A 20,061-nucleotide genomic window follows, 5' to 3' on the forward strand; every position below is an offset into this window, starting at 1 on the left:
TCTTGCATGAAATATATCAGCAGTAGCCATGCAAGATGGGATATTTTTGACTGGTCTTTTGGCATATTTCTTGGAAGTTAATGGATGGGCTCAAGTAGAGGGACACTCTTCTCTAGTTCACGGGCTCTCTCCTCAGTGGGACGTCACATCTAATTATACATTCTTAATTCCTTTATTTCACTTGAAAGGCAATGTATAGATACTGTAAATCTTAATCAAATTAAAATTAATTACAATGTAATTAAACCAATTTGCAAATGATTCCCTGTAGAGGGAATCTTTGTGTAATGTAAGCAGTAATAAATAGCCCCATTCTCTGAGTGTGAACACTCCAAAGAATTGAATTACTTGTATTTTGACAAAGCATTTTATTTATAGGGGCCTCATTAATCACGTAGAGAACAATGTCCTGGCATTTTAATAAAAATGCTTAGCGGATATTTAGGTAGAAATTATTAAATCATTCATATGCTTCCCTTTGTATGTTTTTGCGCTAATTTGCTTGGCAGCTGAATGCCTGTTAAAAGGATCTCTTTATAATTTCCAGTTGTGGCAGCCGCATTCATCATGCACTTTGAGCAGTGACCCACTTAGAGTGTGCACGGATGGAGCTAGTGGGCTGATGTCTCCTTTAACTCACTCCAGGACAAGTGAATGCTCAGGAGACCCATGTCACCAAGCCTTCTGCTGAAAAGCACATGGGTGTTTTGATGTAGCTCCCAAAGGTCTCTCAAAATACACTCTTCATAGGTAAAGTGAACATACATATGGCAACTTCTCTTTCTGCCCTAGTTTTGTATTTGATTTCCTACCTTGAAATTACGCTTTCCTGTCTTCTGTAATCAACTGGTGCTTCTCTGTCGCTTCATTTCAACCAGATTGTGTACCCATAGACCTGTAGTATCACATGACAAATACCTAATTTATTATCAAGTGAAGCACCCATGGAGCTGTGAAGGAGCTGATCATTTCGATCAATTCTAAACTTTGCAGAAAACAATTTAAGAACATCATAGCCATTTGGCTGCACCTCTTCCCTGACTAAACAAACACAGTATCCAAAAAAAAAAAAAAAAAAGGAGTGAAAGGAACAGAGACAGAAATTTACCAGTTCTCATTCAAAAACTGCATTTTATGCAGTTGAGATTGGAGCATCAACCCAAATAGCATTTGTCTCAGCCTTTTTCCTACCATTTTGACACATGTGGTTTATTCTGTATTTTCATACGGATTGACTGATATGATCTGAAAAGATAGATGCACACTTCACTGTGTGTTCTGTAAGCATCCCAGCCCTACTCGTTATTTTTTTCTCTACTACTTCCAAGTTCTATTCAGTTGCACCTAGCAGGCTCTTTCATCCTTGGCTCCGTGTGCGCATGCGGTTCTTTCTCATCCACGCGAAAGACTACAATACAAACATTCCACTCAGCTTTGTTTGTTTCACTTAATCTTGCAGCCCAGGGTCCACTTGATCATCACGAGATCTTGCTCCTTGTCAGGTTCTTAGTGCTCCCCTGCACATGTTCTCGAATTGTTTCCAACACCTTTTCCATACACAAAGATCGCTTGCATCACATCGGAGTTATAAGATCTCATTCTATGAGCAACTCAGGGTAGTTTTGTTTTCATATTATTGGGTTGAATCTTATTGAAAAGCTTCTAGATATGCACCAGAAACTAAGCCGGTCTACAATTATTACATTTTACAAATCGTGCTTTCGTAAAGCTTTTCTACTTTTTGCCAGCACATGATATATATAAATTTTCCTGCTTTTACCAATTGTAATACTTGGTATTTAACAAACTGTAGAGATGAGAAATACCTTGGTATAATTGAAATATAGCCTTTGTGTATGGCTGAAGAGTTTTTTTTTTTTCTGAAGAGTTTTAAGGTTTATTTTTATAGGTTTATTTAACTACTGTTTTGTGCATGTTTATGTGTCTGCATGAATTTTTGTGAACCATTTACATGCAGGAGCCCATAGAAACCATAGGAGAGCATCAAATCCCCTAAAATTAATGGCTACTATGAGCTGCCATGTAGGTTGTGAAATCTGAACCTGAGTCCTCTGCAAGAGGAAAAAGCACTCTTAATTATCAAAGCATCTCTCTAGCTCCTATGGTTGAATATTTTAAAATGTTTATCAGTCACTTGCAATATATATATATATTGTTACACTTTAACAGTTTTTCTATCATGAAGTATCAATTTTAAATAATAAAATATTTAATTTTCGTTGTTAATTTGCAAGGGAATCTGATCTAGTAAGCCAAAAGAGGCTAGCTTGTAGATTCTACTGACGTCTCTTGGGTAGCTCTGTGTTGTCTATATTGCTGAACACAGATATCATAAGCTCATCTATATCCAAATCTGGAAAACTCCCAAATAGTAAATGCCCTGGGAATAACTTATCTTTGGTGAGACTGAGTCACTAATCCATTATATCTATTGGATGAGCAATATAACATCTATGTTCCAGGAACTGTACATAAATTAATAGATAGGAATATACTGGCATGGAGTTTGAGTAATCGTGTGCATGTAAGAGTTCTGGCTGCAAAGCAAAAATGAAATTTACCACGGGCCTAGAAGTCTGAGTTATATTTCGAGCTGTATTGCTTATGCTACAGTTCAGAGCTTGCAAAATATTTCTCGTCATTTCATTATTTCCAATTAATTATTCACTCTCTCCCACTGGATCTTTGAAAAAAATTCATTAGGCCAGTGGGATTCTTCATTCTGCTGTATTAGTTATTATTGTTACCTTGGTGCCTAATGAGTGCAATGCATTCTATCACTTAGTTACTTCCAGGCTTTAGAATTCTCTTCTATCATACTAGGATATATATATATATATGTATATATGTATATATATATATATATATATATATATATATATATGTATATATATATTTTTTTTTCTCATATGGCACTCAAGATGATGGCATACTTTTCTTTGAGAAAACAACACTGGAAATTCAATGCTTCGTATAGAGAAACATTAACTATGAAGGAAATGTGCTGACCAAAGCTTTCTCCCAAATTATTTCAAGTAGTAGTGTGCTTATAAATACAAATGTGAGGGCTACCTATGGCCATGAACACATACGACTTGCAGAGAATAAAGATACATGCCTTCCTCAACGTTAGAGCACCATCAAGCTTTTTCTACCTAATAATATTCCAAATATATTACTTTTGGGAATTAAGGCATTTTGTTTTACTGGCCATTGACAGCTGAACTTCAAGAAATGATCACTGAGCTTACAATTTGATTACATGTGGCTAGATACCATGTAATATAAATGGGGAAACTGTTTGGCTCAATAACAGCTCTCCAGATTTCTTCAGCTAGAAACATGGATATTTGAACACAGTGATTCAAGCATTGGCTTTGATTAATTTTTGATCAAAAGTAGCATTATTACCCTCAAACCTTGCAGATATCACAAGTGCTATTGCTTATACTGATTTAGTTACTGTCTTACTCTTCTCTGGGTCTCCACTTAGGGACTTCCTTGCCAGATGCCTGGCTTTGGTGGCTTTCCTTAACGATGGAAGGGGAGTCTAGAATCATTTTCTGTACTCTTCTTGAATCTAAAGTCAGCATTGCATGGCTGAAGCTGGAGCCTGGACCCATCCTTGACTTGATTTTGCATAAACTTTGAGTGTTAATGGTTTCCTTTGCTGCTTAAGCTTTCCTTTAACTAATTCTTTATCACAAGTTGGAAACTTAGCTGGGTGGGTCTTGCTCTGAGGGCTCTGCTACTTTCATTCCATTTGAATCAGACCTTTCTGTAAACTTTTTACCTCCTTGAGCACAGGACTGGGCTTTCACACCACATTCCCTGGTGCTCCTTTTATTCTCAAGCTGTACATTTTGTATTTCTCTTCACTTTACGTGTTCTCTATCTTTGTAGACCTGCATAAAATCTGCATAATAAAGAAATTATATAACCAACACCAGGCTATCTTGAAATCTTCTCTGCCAATATCAAGAATTCAAGACTCTTCAGTATCGCCTCCAAAAACAAGGCAACAAAGAAGTCACATTATTTGCTAAAATATCACAAGAATGGGCTGTTGGTCAGCCAATAATATTTTTTTTCCTCTGAAACCTCTTGAGCTGGGCCCCTACAGTCCACATTGTCCTCAATTCAGCTGTTTTCCATTTTTCTACTAGAATTGCTCACTAAGCCATGCTTAAAGCATTCAGCTACTTTTTTTTTTTTTTTTTTTTTTTAGTCCCAACTCCCAAACTCCTCTATATTCTTGCCAACAACAACATGGTCAGGACTGTCACAACAATACTCCACCCCTGGTAGCACTCCAGTCTTAATTACTGTTCAGTTGCCTGTGAGACACCAGGGATAAGGCAAATTTTATAAAAGAAACCATTCATTGAAGGTTTGCTTACAGTTTCAGAGGCTTAGTCCATTATCATCATGGCAGAGAGTAGGTGGGAGACAGACAGGCATGAAGCTGAGATCTTACATCCTGTTTGACAGGAAGGGAGGGAGGGAGGGAGGGAGAGAAGAGGAGAGGAGAGGAGAGAGAGAGAGAGAGAGAGAGAGAGAGAGAGAGAGAGAGAGAGAGAGAGAGAGATAGATATGGGGGGCCCTCCCTTTTGAAACCTCAAAGCCAAGCCCTAGTGACGCACCTCCTCCAATAAAGCCACATCTTCTAATCTTTCCTAAACAGTTCCACTAACTGAGGACCAAGCATTCAAACATAGCAATCTATGGATAATGGCCATTTTCATTCAAATCATTACAAACACTAAGCCTTTGTAGTCTTTGCCTCAAATATACCAAGAAGCAGGGCCCATTTGTCTCAGATTCACTTCCTGTCTCCAAGATTGTCGCGGGCTCTTTCTTGAAGTAGGTGGAAACTTTCCTGGAAACAGTTATAACTATCTCCATTATCATAGATAATACATAAAAGAACAATAGTGTATATGTGTTTCCCACCAGGCATCGGGGTAGATGGTCTCATGGAAGCTTGATAGCTGGCCAGCTCATCAGCATCGGTCTTGTTTCTCAGCACCTGTTGGTTGTCACACACCCAACTGAAACATCTTCGTTTCTCATCACCAGAGCTCCTGTTCTCCCTGGGGTAACTCCATTTCTCCTTCTTACCTCAGGTATCTGCTTTCATTTTAGTGTGTGAGCAACTTGTAATCTTTTTGAAAACTATGGACCCTTCCCCTTAATGCTTACAGAAAGCTTGCTCCCACCGCAGGTAAGAAATATAAAGTACATGCTGTAAATACATATCATGTATAGTAAGAAATGTGAGTTCCCTCCCCTGAGTCTCTCTCACTCTGTCTCTGTGCCTCTGCCTTTCTCTCTCTGTGCTTCTGTCTCTGTTAGTGTCTGTCTGTCTGTCTGTCTCTGTGTGTGTGTGTGTGTGCATGCGTGCATATGTGTGTGCATGCGTGCATATGTGTGTGCGTGCGTGCATATGTGTGTGTGTGTGTGTGTGTGTGTGTGTGTGTGTGTGTGTGCTTGGGTTTCCTCTCTAGTACTTGACTTCCCAGGTTCTTGAAAGGGTTCTCCCTTTCCTACACCATTTTCTCTATAGTCTGGTTCTCTAGGCATGCTTCATGTGTGTTTGCTTCAATCAAATTGGCGATATGTCTGAGTCAGATAATGCTGCGGCATGGCAGTCTGTGTGTAAGCATCAGCCATTCGTGAGGGACAGCTTCATCAATCACTGTCCAGGGATGCAGCAGCAACAGGTGCAAGGAGTGACACACAAGTGAGTTTGAGGTCTCTGCTTGGCTCTGCACATAGCAAACGATGTGGAGAAAGTGAGATCCCTGTCAGACTGTTAAACATGGGACCCACTAAATCACTCCTTTGTCCTCTCTAGTGACATGAAATGCATGGGAGTTTTCGTATACTTCATAGGAAGGAATCAAATAGCAGAATGTTTCTGAGGAAATGAGAGTTGTTAATGTCAACAAGAAGGACTAGGTTTTCTAAATCCAGATGTGTGATTTTTTTTCCCTCCACCGAGCCTTCCTTTTTAATCACACCTATTATCCTAGCACCAACCTACTGCACCTGATTCCTTTGATGTCCTGTAAGCACATTCTACTGCTGTGTTGCCTTTGAACATAATCATGTTTCTTGGGATAGGGTACCACTCTATGTGTCCCAATTCTTTGGTCCTGATTTTATCCTTGGACTGTGTTAACTGACACTTTGACCTAAATGTCGCAATAGAGTCAATGGCTTATCAAAATCAAAATTCTATTGTGACTAGTCTTTGTACATGACATCAATATATATTAATTTTAGAAATGAGTGGGGTTTGTATATATAAACATTTTTAAGTCATTTGAGAAGTTTTTGAAGTCCATTGTTGTATCATGATATAAGTTTTATTTTTAAACTCAATGATCATACCAAAATACAGTCGAGAACAATTGTGGTATCAGGATAGCTTTTAAGTCAACATTTCGAAATAGGATGACATCTATATCAGCCACACTTCTCCAGAAGAACAGAAACTAGAGAGGGCGTAGTTAGTTGCAAGTGGGGAACTTGCTGAATTGTCTCAAATGATCAGAGGCTGAGAAGTTCCAGTCTGCAGGCTGGAGAGACTGAGCACCCACTAGTTTCTCAGCCTACAAGCTCCACACCTCAGCACAAGAGATCCAATAGTTCAGCCCCTGCCTGGGATTAAAGCCTGGAAGACCCTAGAGACCAATTGGTATGAGCCTGTGTTCAAAGACTGGAATCCAGGGGCCAGGATATTAGCAAAAGCCACACCTACTGCACATCACTCCAGCTTGCAGGTTCCGCTTTTTCTTCTATCCAGGTTCCCAGTTTATCCACACTCAAGGCAAAAGTTCCTCACTCAGATCCACCCCCCCCCCTTACATGCTAGTCCTTTGTGGAAATACTCTCATAGAAAAAGTGCAAGTGTGCATTAGCAATTTCCTAGACATCTACTTAGTCCAGGTAACAACTGGGAGTAACTGTCATGTCCTCCTCTGCTAAGGTTCATTGGCAGCTGAATGGAAGTGTTTAGCTACTTGAAGGTTCATGTTTTGTTTAAAAGCCACTCAGGCTTTGAGATTTCTTTTCAAAAGAAGAAGGTGGCAATCGTATGTTTGGTCAGTAACCTTTTCATTCTAAATGGCCACTTTAGCCTGTAACAGTCTTTAAGTTGACTGTTTACATAACATTTAGAATCATAAGGCATAACAGACTTGCCTAACCTGGACTTACACATTTATTATATATTTGCAGAAAGAGGCAGTAGACGGAGTCAAAACCAATAAGATATCCCTAAGAAATGAATACTTAAAAATCTCTTCACAAAGAAATCAATTCATGTGCAAATATTTTCATTTGTCATAAATTTATGAAAATCATGTATACTCATTGAAATTTAGCTATGCAAATAAAACTCATGCTCCCAGGATTTGAATCAGTCCTGGATATTGTTTTCTGTAGGCTTTGAACTTTTTCAAACCTACTTTATTTGGGATTCCTTAATGCTTATACCTCCCTTCCAATGCACCTCCCCTAGGTAGGAGAGACAAGAGGTTAATGGAAACAGAAGTAGACCTTTTTAGGCTCAGTTCCTTGGAGTGATTCCATTGGTGTAGTCAGCAGGATTCTAGCAGACCCATTAAACAGCAAACCAGCAATTCAGCAAAGGTGACTGCATCCACAGAAGCTGGAACCCAAACAACAGCTGGGACCTCGAAGCTTTCTCTGGAATTGTTTTCTCTAGGAATGTCTTGAAGTGGAGTGACAAACAGCCAAGACTAAAAAGCAAAAGAGCCCAGCCTCTTGTTTGGGGCTCAAATATGTATTTCCTCTCAGAGTCTGTACTATGATATTTATCAGCTGGCAAAGATCACGCCCCCACAAGAGGCAGCTCCTCTTCTAGTGGGCAAACGTCACCCGTTCTCTCACAAGTCTGTTTCCAGTAGAAAAACACCACAAACCCTCACACAAGTCCGTTTCACATCCTTCACTTGTGATTAAAACAAAACCATGTTTACATCTACTACAGTTTTCATATGTTGTACCAAGAAATTGAGTATAGGACATTGCCCAATCCTTCTCTGTGCACAGGATGGAGTCAAATCCGTCTCTCAAGATGATTTAGGGGCAAAGGAGGTCTGAAAAACATGCTGTAATAACTGTTTTCCATTCCATTCCATCCACTTTCCCTTTCTTGTCTCACGTCCTTTCCCTGCCAAGTTCACTTTCTCAAGTGACAGCACCCTGGTCAAGCTGAGGCATCCTATTATCTTTTCTTCTGACATCTGGACACATTCTTTTCTTTGTCTTCTCACTTTAATTAGCAACAGTTTGTGGAAGTGATATTTTATGAAATCAGTTAGTTATGTGATAATCACCATGTGTTTTCATTTTAAGAAGAGATTGTATGAATTAAAATAATACACAAATGACTGTTTTGCAGCTTTTACCAGACCCAGGGGTGAAAGATCCATGAATAATTCCCCACAACCCATATGCCTTTGAGAGCACTCATTTATATTTATATTTTATGACCATGATATTACTCTACTTGATTGAGATAAAACAAATTTTCTAGATTCCTTTAGACCCTCTTTGGATAGCTGTGCATTTATTTGTTCATTATGTATTTTACCTCATGAATGTTTTACAAAGGTGCACACTTTGGATCTTTGGCATGACTCCAGCCTGGTATATGGACTGATCCCAGGAAGACTTTCCTCTTGGTGATGACTGTCTTAGTCAGTGTTCTATTGCTGTGAAGTGACACCATGACCACAGAAACTCCTATAAAGGGAAGCATTTAACTGGGCCTTGCTTACATTTTTAGAGGTTTAGTTCATTATCCTCATGACAGCATGCACACAGACATGGTGCTGGAGAAGTAACTTGAGAGTTCAACACCCCAGGAAGGGAGAGCCACTGGGCTTGGCACGCCTAGTGACACACTTCCTCCAATAAGGCCACCCTCCTAATCCCATTCATGTATTGGCATTCCCCCATGATCAAGCATTCTAGTATACAAGCTCATGGGGGTCATTTCTATGGAAACAATTATAGCGATCTTGCTGCAAGAACAATATAATTACTCCCAGAAGAAAAAAATCATGGTGGGGCGGGGGGCGGCCATGCCTTTTCAGGTTCTAGTAATAATCAAAGAGGCAATTGGGAGAGGCAGAGGATGGTAAAACCAGACAGAATGAGATCTGTGCCCAGAGTAAACCCATATTTACAACAGAAAGAACTCTTACAAGACTAATAAGGCATGATACTAATGATCAACACTGGCTACAGGCAGAGTTTCCCACTCTGCCAGTATTATTGGGGCAGGGGGATGGACAGCACCTCAGACAGGAGCGTCTCTAGGTATTGTTTATATTTCACTCTCTTCATGCTTCCTAATTCTTGGCACCATTCAGACCCTTAACTTAGGTCTGGTATATTGATGATATTAATTACTTACCCAATATTTATCCATAGCACCACAGTTCTTGTCTTTAAAGCAATATACTTTGTATACTATCATTGAGTTCCGAATTATAACTGTGATGGTGTAACCCACCATCTATTTAAAACTACATGCCAGAAAATTCTTATGCAAACTAAAGTTGCCAAACACTTGCAGAGTTTTACTAGCTCCTTGAAATAATGGTATCAATGAAATATTATGCCCACTTTGTAGGGGAAGAGTTTGAAGTTAAGAAGGATAGTTTGGGCCCACACTCCACTGCTGGTCTGTACTGTGTGTCTTTTTACCGCTTCTGGGATTTGTCCTCTGTTGATGGTAATAGAAAAAGAAAACATGGAGCTCCTAATTTCCAATGGCTTCTGTAAATACAAAGCTAGATTTTCTGGTGATGATACCTCAGGGCCATGTTCACCTCCATCCCATGGATGTCCCTGACACCAAGGAAGCATGATGGGCACAGGACAGAAGAACTTCTACATATCCAAAGAAGCCAGATCAAGAGGGAACCCTGACCCTGAATTACCTATCAACCACTGCATTGTCCACAACTGGGATGATATGGAGAAGATTTGGTACCACAACTATGAACAACTCCTCATGGCCCCTGAGGAAAACCCATTGCTTCTGACCAAGGGCTCTTTGAACCCCAAGGCTCAGAAGATGATGCCAATAATGTTTCAACACCCAAGTCATGGACATAGCCATTTGGGTGGAGCTATTTCTGTATGTCCCTGGGTGCACTACTGGTATTGTGGATTCTGATGACATGGTTTACACATACTTTGTTTCTAGTCCTGGTTGGCAGGTACCTGACAGTCTACTGCTTCAAGGTCATGACTGAGTAGGGCTACAGCCTCACACCACAGCTGAGCGAGATATTGGTTAGAGGAATTAAAGAGAAACTGTATTATATTGCCCTGGGATTTTTTGCAAGAAATAGCCACTGTTATGTACTCCTACTTGGAGAAGAGGTACGACGTGTGGTGGGTAAGTGATCACCATTGGTAACAAACAGTTCCAGTGTCCATAGGGCTCTCTCCCAGCCCTGTATCATGGGCAGGTATCCAAGCATATCCATGAGACCACCTTCAACTCCATCTTGAAGGTCAAGATCATCACTATCCCCAAGCACAAGTACTCAGTCTGAATTGATGGCTCCATCCTGGGTTTACTGCCCATATTTCAGCGTATGTGGACCAGCAAACAAGAGTGTGAGGAGCCAGACCCCTCCTTCATCTACCACAAATGCTTCTAGATAGACTGAGCAGATGGCAGGCATCTGCTCATGGGCTAATTCTGAAGTATCACTTTGCCCTGGCAAATGTACACACTTCATGCTAGCCTCATGAAACTGGAATAAAGCATTGGAAATCAATTTGTCCTTGAAACGTGTTTCTCATATCAGTACTAGACTGTAGACGTTGGGGCTGACTTTTGACCTTGTATCCGCGTTTATTTGTTCCCTTGGTATATGTTTAATACCCTATGCATATCTTGATTCAATCCTTAGCCCATCTGGCTTGATGACTATGGAAGAGAAATCTCAAGCCTGGTAGATAATATGTGGGAGCACTGAGCAGAGATCTGTTCAGGCTATTATTGGTCAGTTGACTGTGACAAGATTTTTCAAGCTGGCAAGGGTTCCTGAGCCAGTCAGCACTTCTGCCTTGCTGTTCTAACAGGATGGCCAAGTCCTAGCCTTTGGACTCAATTTCTGTTAGGGTGAGTCCCTCTTGATCAGCATGAGTTATTGCTTGCCTTGAGTTGGAAACATTTGCATTTATACCTGTGCATTTATTCATGCTAGTAATTAGTGTAAGTTTTTTCTACTCAGTCCTTTAGTAGATGACACATTTTGGTTTTCCACTGTTCAGTGAGAACATTAGGCCCTGCTAGCACATCATTGTGTAAAGAAAAAGAGAGGTACTATGGTAAGAAACCCCAAAGGATAATATATTAATATTATTCTTTTAATGAGAAACAAAGGGACTCTCTATTTCCTTCTTGTTTTGAGAGTTGGTGTCTGTTGTCACTTTAGTTGGCCCAGGACTGACTGTGTTGTTCAGAATAGCCTTAAACTGAACTCTTATCTTCCTGCCTCTGTCTCTGCCTTTTTAGTGTTATGGTCACAGGTATCTAAGTTGAATGCCAAGAACTTATCTATAATAGATAAAAATAAAAAATAAAATCTGAAAATACATACATCATACATATTGGAGATATATGGAATAGATTGGTGATTTATATTTATTACAGTGCAAATGCAAATACTATGATATTGAAAACTGAAATTTAGCTTGATTGCATATTTTCTGTTTATCTCTTTAGGGAGAGTGTCTCTATCATTCCAAACTAATATTTTGAGGCTAATGAGATGGCTCAGACTTCAAGCATGAGTTTGATCTCAGGGTCCCACATTGTGGGGAGAAAAATTGTCCTCTGCATATGTATGTGTCACATACAGAAAAAGAAAGTGTATCTAATACTTACGTTTGGCCCTGTATGTTTCAGGTTAAGTGTTTCTAATCTATTTTTTCTTTTCTTTATTTTTCATTTTATTTTTATTTATTTATTTTTATTATAGTTTATGCAGATTACATATATAATCTTTAAAAAGTTCTGATTGGCCAGGTATTCTTGACCATATGAAAAACACATGTCTATCATAAATATCAACCTGGATCATATGCATAGAAATTAACAGACTATATAGTTATGTATTCTTTGCTTCTATTTCTTTAACAATGGTCAAGAAAGGAGAAAAACCACAGTAACTGATTTGTGTCTCCATGGAGTCCCACAGTTGAAGGGGGATATGATGCCCACTTCTGACTTTTGCTGGCACTTAGCCCTGCACAGATAAACACATCGCTTAGAATTAAATAAAGTACCTGAATTTTGTATTTGTGAGGCATTTACACACTCATATCCAAAGATAGATCAATGTACCATATCAGTTCAGGCATGTGTATTCCATGAGCTCGTAAAGACACGTGGAATTTCTATTAATAGCTAAAATTCTAATGAGTTTATTTGATGATACCTAGTCCAAGGGGCTGGACAGAAAAAGAAGGCAATGACTAAGTTATAGGATAAGGCCACTTTGGAAAACACTGAATGTGCCCTCTAAAGTGTAGCTTCAAATGGATAAAAGACCAGGTATTTGAAAAGTTTGGCAGCTGTTCAGCTGATACTTGCAGCAGGCAAGCTGCTTTACTTGATGACAACCATTCATTCATATTCACGTGCTCCTGCAGGACTGAAGGGAGAATTGCTGTGTATACAGCCACAAGTCTGAGCCTCAGTATGCAAGTGACACACTCTGTCACAAATTGCTTTTACTAGCAGAACAATTCTTGAGTTGATGCACAATTAGCTAACTAGCAAATACTTTCATTGTAATTGCTGTAATATTTTTTATGGATGAGTCAAACCCTGCAGTGATATTTCTGTACTGTATCCTGTGAGCTTATAGGGGTGTCCTTTTTTCTGCACATGTATGCCATCTGTAAGTTATGTGATTGATCTACATTGCTATTCCACTGTCTGGCAAAAATATCCGCAATTTCAGAAAGCAACTATCGGGAGACATGAGACATCACATGTTCTCGGTAAAGCTTTCTGAAAATGTATCAATTTTAGCTATGAGAGTCCAGGCAAGATGTCACTGCCATGGATCCTTTTATCCTTTAAAGGCTGTGATGCACTCTCAGGGTGGCAGCAGTGTACAAAGATGAGGTGTTGCTTTGTGAAGGATGACATGGGATGATGTCACTGTCAACCTGGTGATCTGTTGGTACACATGTCTTATATTGTAGCTCTGATGATCATCAGACCACATCCTAATGTCCACCCCAGAGAAGAATTTTTCTTTAAGGGCCCAGTGGGTGGTGTCGGAGTTGGATGGGGCTTACACTTCATCCTAGCCTTCTTCCTACACATCTATTTTAGATGTTTTAAACCAGAGATGCTGGGCTTATTGTGACATTTAATTACAAACTTACCTATTGAACTGGTAAACTGTAATTCTTGTTGATACCTATTTTGCTGCCAAGAATCAAACTAATACTTTTTTTTTTTTTGTTAGTGATATTTTAAAGTATTTGCTTTGTATTTCTTGTGAAACTTTTTGGCTATTACTAACAAATAGTAACTAGTTATCCTAAATATGTCCTAGGTTAAAAAAGTGAGCCCCAGCCCCTAATATGTTTTCTTAGAATACTTAAGGAGTTGAAAGCTTTACTCTGTAGTACAGAAGATGCAGAAAGTTCAGTGCATGTATTGTTTAATAGTGTAATCATCCTAGCTAAGTAATCTGAGATAAGTGATTAGTGGCTGTGTTAAATGCTTTCTAAATGCACATACGGGAAAAGCCTGATTTATTTTAATGTGCTTGTGTGTGTATGTTCATGTGTATACAGGTGAAGGTATGCAAACACATGTACATGGAGGCCAGAGGTCAACCTGAAGAGTTGTTCCTTGGACACTGCTCTATACCTGCTTTTTCACACCCACTCTCTCCCTGGCCTGAAGGGGCCAAAGAGGCCAAGAAATCTGCTGGCCTCTGCCCGCCAGCTCTGGGATTTCAAGCATTTGCTAGGCTTAGCATTTTTTCAGATGGCCTCTAGGTGTTCAATTCAGGTCTTTATGTCTGCCAAGCAAGCACTTTACTGACTGAGCCATCCCCGGAGCACTTATTCACTTCCTTGCCTTGTATTAGAGACGTCTGCCTTGTGCATCTCCTAAGTTTCTTGATCAGGCAATGCAGGACAGCCCCACTGATGCCCCTCCAAGGGGATGGATTTCACAGATGTCTCAGACTGTGTCGTTCTTCAATCATCTTGGAACCTAGCACTATGTGTAATTATTTTCTAAATTTTTTTTTTTGCAGGACCGTGTATAGCATTCTAATTTTAAGCTTCATTTATTTCTCATTTATTGCTTTCCTCGATGCTTACAATAAGGAACCTTTGATTTACCACTGCCTTGTGCATGTGCGAATATTATGAAGCATAGGTCATATTCTGAGTGTTGCTTAAAATGTTCTCTTGTGCATGAATGAACAGGCATTAGAATGAGCGAGTGGCAGAGAAACTACTTGGGGAAGAGGAATAACTTTTACATGAATAAAATCAATGAATTCTTAACAGCTGCGCTGCTGAGTGATCAGATGCAGTGGGATTGCTAAACGTTAAATAAAACATCTGCGCTCGGATCATTGCATCAAAGCCCAAATAAAATATTACTATGGAAATCTAAAGTTCTTGTAAAGTAGGTACAATTTCTCAACTAGATGGATATTAAAAAACCTTATTATCATTGTTTTCTTTTAAAGTTATTTCCATGCTTGACACTGAAGTCATCTTAATAATGCAGAAGGTGTTGATGACGAATATAATGTTTATAAGATTATTTGGTTTTGCATTCTCTTTAATATTAACTTGCAGCATGCTTATCCTCTCTGTGTACTTGGATGTTTATCTGCTAAACATTTTGTGGAATGAGGCATCTAGCAGGCATCCTTGATACTTCCCTTTTCCTTTCCGCCCTGGCATGTAATCAGTCACTCAAGCTGCAGTGGAACCTCATAAATATTCCTCGGGTTCAGCCATTTATTTCCATTTCCATTTACAATATCTTTCTACAAGCCACAATTATTTCTCTCCAGAACCAGTGGAAGTCTCTAGACTAATTGCTGATGCAGTGAAAAATGACCTTCCTGGCAAATGGGTTGTGATGGGGGAGCTTAGAACTGAATATAAATCCAGCTTGTAAAACATCACTGTGAGGCACAAAATAGATAAATTTGACCAAATCAGGACATGGGAGAGGTATTCAAAGCCCAGGCTTTCAAAAAAAATCTCCACACAGTAATAATATCTCAGAATAAATCAGCCTGGAGGAAAATGTAGCCTTTGGTTGTGGGTTCTAAAGTGAAGATCGCTGACTATGGAAAAAACATCACTTTAGTTTGAAAATGATGGGCAAAGCCCATCTAGATGTGTGAGTGACTGCATCCCAACACCTCTGAGCTTACTCTACCCTCCCCAGCAGCAGATTCTTGTGCTCCCTTCAGTTCTGTGACAAAACAAATGTCACTATGACACCATGGTAGCCCTTGGAGACTTTCTCTTTTTGGGTTTAGCAAGCATGGCTTGCTGGGAATCTCAGTGCTGTGTACCATAGCCCTGGCCTTGGTGACAAAGATGGCTAAGTTTGTATGAATTCAAGTGAATAGATCTTATAATGAAGACTTGTCCCCCAGAAATGTGGGGTTCTGTTTTCTAATCTACTGGAAGTGTCAGAAGAGAAGAAAGGGATAGAAAGGTGGGGTTCCCTTTCTTGAGCTGGGACATCCATCATGTCATGAACTTTGATATCTGAGCTGAAAGTGCTCAGGGGTTGGAATCTTGGGACCTAAATCAATAGAGGAGCCATGCCCAGGTCCTTAGACATTTGTTCTCGGACTGAGCTACATCACCATCTTGCTGGTTCTCAAGCACAGAGAGGCCACTGCACTGAATTGGTGCGCCCAGAAAATTGCATGTGTTAAATTCCCACAATCTCAGTCTCCTCTATATCTCCCATTTCTCTTCTTTCCCCATTAAATGTGTATGCCCCCCCCCTTACTTCTCCCACACACCATTGATTCTATTTCTCTGAAGAACCTTAATACAATAAGGCTTTGCATATCTTAGAATATGTTCGTTTTCATTTTGGGGGCCCCATGATTGTGACTGAGTTGACTAGATAAGTGACAGTTAACAATCTCTGAGTGGCTTTTAGTGGAGAGCAAGCTCATCTGCAGAGACTTCACAGGCGTATTACTAGTTGGTCACTGCAATGATCGTATGAAACCAAGAGTATAGCCAACCCTGTTGTACAGAAAGAAGCAACCAACACATGCTAACCTGAGCCTCAGAGTTTCACAGCCTGAATATTGCAAAGCAGTTTGTCTTTGTCCTCACCAGAAATAATTGTAAATAACATCCCTAAGCGAGACAGAGTGTCTTATAGTCCTTGTACTATGCGCTGGTGCTAAGCAAGTCATGTTTTGTTGTATTTTGAGGCAAGGCTTCATGTAGCTCAGGGTGGCCTCAGACTTGGAATGTACTTGTTTCGGTTACTGTGATAAAACACCAGGACCAAAAGCAACTTGGGGAGAAAAGGCTTTATTTCATCTTACAGCTTTTTCCTCCATCATCAAGACAGGAGCACAAGGCAAGGAAACTGAGGCAGGAACTGAGGCATGGAGGAATGCTGATCATTGGCTTGCTCTTCGTAGCCTGCTCAGCCTGCTTTTTTAAAAAAAATTTTTATTTTATTAATGTATTCATATTACATCTCAATGGTTATCCCCTCCCTTGTATCCTCCCATTCCTCCCTCCCTCCCATTTTCCCCTTACTCCCCTCACCTATGACTGTGACTGAGGGGGACCTCCTCCCCCTGTATATGCTCATAGGGTATCAAGTCTCTTCTTGGTAGCCTGCTATCTTTCCTCTGAGTGCCACCAAGCCTGCTTTCTTAAACAAATCCTTTTTAAACAACTGTGACTTCTTATTACCTTCCAAGGGATAGCACCAACCCAAGTGAGCTGAGCCCTCCCACATAAATCATCAATCAAGAAAGTGACCCTTAGGCTTGCCTACAGGGCAAGCTAGTTGATGCATTTTCTCAACTAGGCTTCCCCTCTGCTCAAATAATGCTAGATTGTGTAAAACTTGCAAGAAAAAAAAACCCAACCAAGACAGGAGCCAAAGATGACCTCAAACTTTGGATCCCTTAGTCTTCAACTCTGAATGCTGGAATTACAGGTTTGAGCCACCACTATTGTTTTGTGTGCTCCAGGGAACCAAACCCAGTTCTTTGTGCATACTAGCCAAGTACTTCTCTGACTGAGCTAAATCTTTGGTCCAGGCAACACTCAAATTTACTAGGAGTCTGTAGAACCAGAGGGTAGGTCACACAGACCCAATTGGAGAGTCAATGAATTGGAAGGCATTGTGCGCACACTCTTGTCTCTGTCCAATACACAGCATTACTCTGACATTTACAGTGTTTGCAAATAGTCATCTCTAGATTTAAGTATCTACATAGATAGCAGGAGGTTCCCCATGGAAAACAGTACAGTCCTTGGCTGCATTTCTTCTTTTTTCCCTTATATCTAATAGACTTTAAACAAACTTCTATCCACCTTAAACACTCTTTTGCGTCATTTTTGGTTGTATTTTACCTTTTTGTCAAATAGTAGTATGGAAATTGAATTACTTGAATATTCCCTTTCCCTAAAATTGAGCAGGTTAGCTGTCACCCTATGTATGCTTATGTTATTGTATGAGTCTGTGTCCAAGTATTCCTATGAAATTGCAGGTTCCAAACTTCTTGTGTATTTCATTGAAGTTAGCATGAAAAGCAAGCAGAAAATAAAACTCTTTGTAGTTGGATTGTCCCCCTGCAGAGCATGCTGGTACCACACTGCATAATCGATCTCGATATTGCACATGTCCACATATTTTAGCCCTGAATAGAATCCATCAATAGATGGATGAATGTGGAGTTAACAAAACATATAAGCTACACGGCGCTGGCAGAATATATGATGAGACTAAGACCTTGTCCTTTGGTTTATAGATGCCCTTACTCCAATGTGGTCCTTTATAGGCGCAAGGCTATTTATTGCTTGGGGACCAGGCCTTCCCACCGCAGAGAGCTAATTTATTTTCCTCTGTCCAGAATGGAGTCATTTTCATTTGTACATCATCAGCACATTTTTTAAAGTTCTGATGGTGAATTTTATGGAGGCAAAGCAAAACAATTTAATTTAATACTGAGTTCCCAGGTAGCCTGGCAGTGTTCACAAGAGTTTTACTATTATTATTTTATTTTCCAAAATGCATTGCTATTTCAAAATAGGAATTACAGAAAACATCAACCTATCCCAACGAAATGAGTGAGAGGAAGATAAAGTTGAAAATAACAATTCATCATGTTCTCTTTTTTTCCCCCCCTCTAAGGGAAGATCATAACTTGTTGCTTCCCTTAAATGTGGAGAAGGGGCCTTTGGGTGTGGTGGCCTTTAGGGAAAGACAATTGAAGTCAGCTGAGACCCATATGAAAACAAGAATCAATATGGAACTGACGTCTGCAAAGAGCCCGGATGAGAAGAAAGTAGATTGCCTTGTGGGGCCTCTCAAAGGAATGTAGGCTTTTTAGAACCTTGATTCATACATTTCTGACCTATAGGGTTAGGAAATCTAAATCTGGGTATGTTTGTTTGTTTGTTTTATTTTATTCTAATTTTTTTTTTACTTTTTTGTTCTTATATGTCATTCTTTTTATTTTTCTTTTTTTAAATTATAATTTACTTACATTAGTTTACAGGTTTTATTTTTGTTAATCACAGCACTTTTAGAAAAATATGTAGGTTTGTAGGTATCTCATAGGGAGGAGAGATGAGGTAGAATAATGTAGCTAAGGTCACTTTGCACCTGGCACAGTTGATATCTACCTAATTGCAGAATTTATCATTATGAAGATGGATAGGTCATTCATACACAGGCTGGTCCTGTGACAACACAGAGCTCCATCTATTAATTCTTCAGCTTCCTTACATGGAGAGATTCTTATCTGAGTATATTTAAGAAAAAATAAGTCACTTTAAACATTTTTATAGTGGTGTGTGTGTGTGTGTGTATGCATGTGTGTGTGTGAGTGTGTGTGCACGTGCACATGCACACATGCTTGTGGAGGCCAGAACTGGATGTTAGTATCACCCTTGATTGTTTTGTACTTTGCCTCTTTTTAAAATTATTTTTTACATATATATTTATGTTATTACACACATATACAATAAATACCCACAGCAAGAAGAACCACAAAACAATCAGGAAATATATATATATGTTAAACTCATAGTGTTTTGGCTATTTGTATTTGGCAGCCTTGAAGAAAACATCTTTCCTATCTTGGTGAGCCTAAAATTCTGAATGTAAAGCACTATCTATCATATCTCATCATTATCAACTTAAAACATTTATCTAGACCTACAAACATCTTAACACTTAAACAACTAAGATTAATTGTAAGATTAAACTATCTGGTCGCCAGCCCCATCAGAGATTTGAAAAGGAATAAAAGTAATTATCTGAGTAAGCGGGAAGTGCAGGTTAGCAGCTCCCAGATTTTAAAAAATAACAGACAGTTTTGCTGCCTAGACAGTCACCCAAAACTCTCTATAACGTTGCAGCATAATCTTCAGCCTTCTGGCCCAGTATATCTGACAGACATATTTGTGAGGCAGGAACTCTTGAGGACTTGCTTAACTCTGCTTTGCCTCTTGAGACAGACTCTTTCACTCAACTTTGAGCTCATAGATTGTCTAGTCCTGTTCCCAGAAATTTCTTTCGATCCTCCTGTCTTGGTTTTCCTAGCTCTGGGTTTTCAGAACCATATGATAATACCTACATTTTTATGTGGCTACTGGGCATCTAAACTGAGGTCATCATGTTGGTATGTCAGGCACATTACCCAATGACCCACGCCCCTAGCTCTTCTAATGGTTCTTAATCTACCATCGATT

This window comes from Acomys russatus, chromosome 11 (genome assembly GCF_903995435.1).
Source record: "Acomys russatus chromosome 11, mAcoRus1.1, whole genome shotgun sequence".
In the NCBI taxonomy this organism is placed as follows: domain Eukaryota; kingdom Metazoa; phylum Chordata; class Mammalia; order Rodentia; family Muridae; genus Acomys; species Acomys russatus.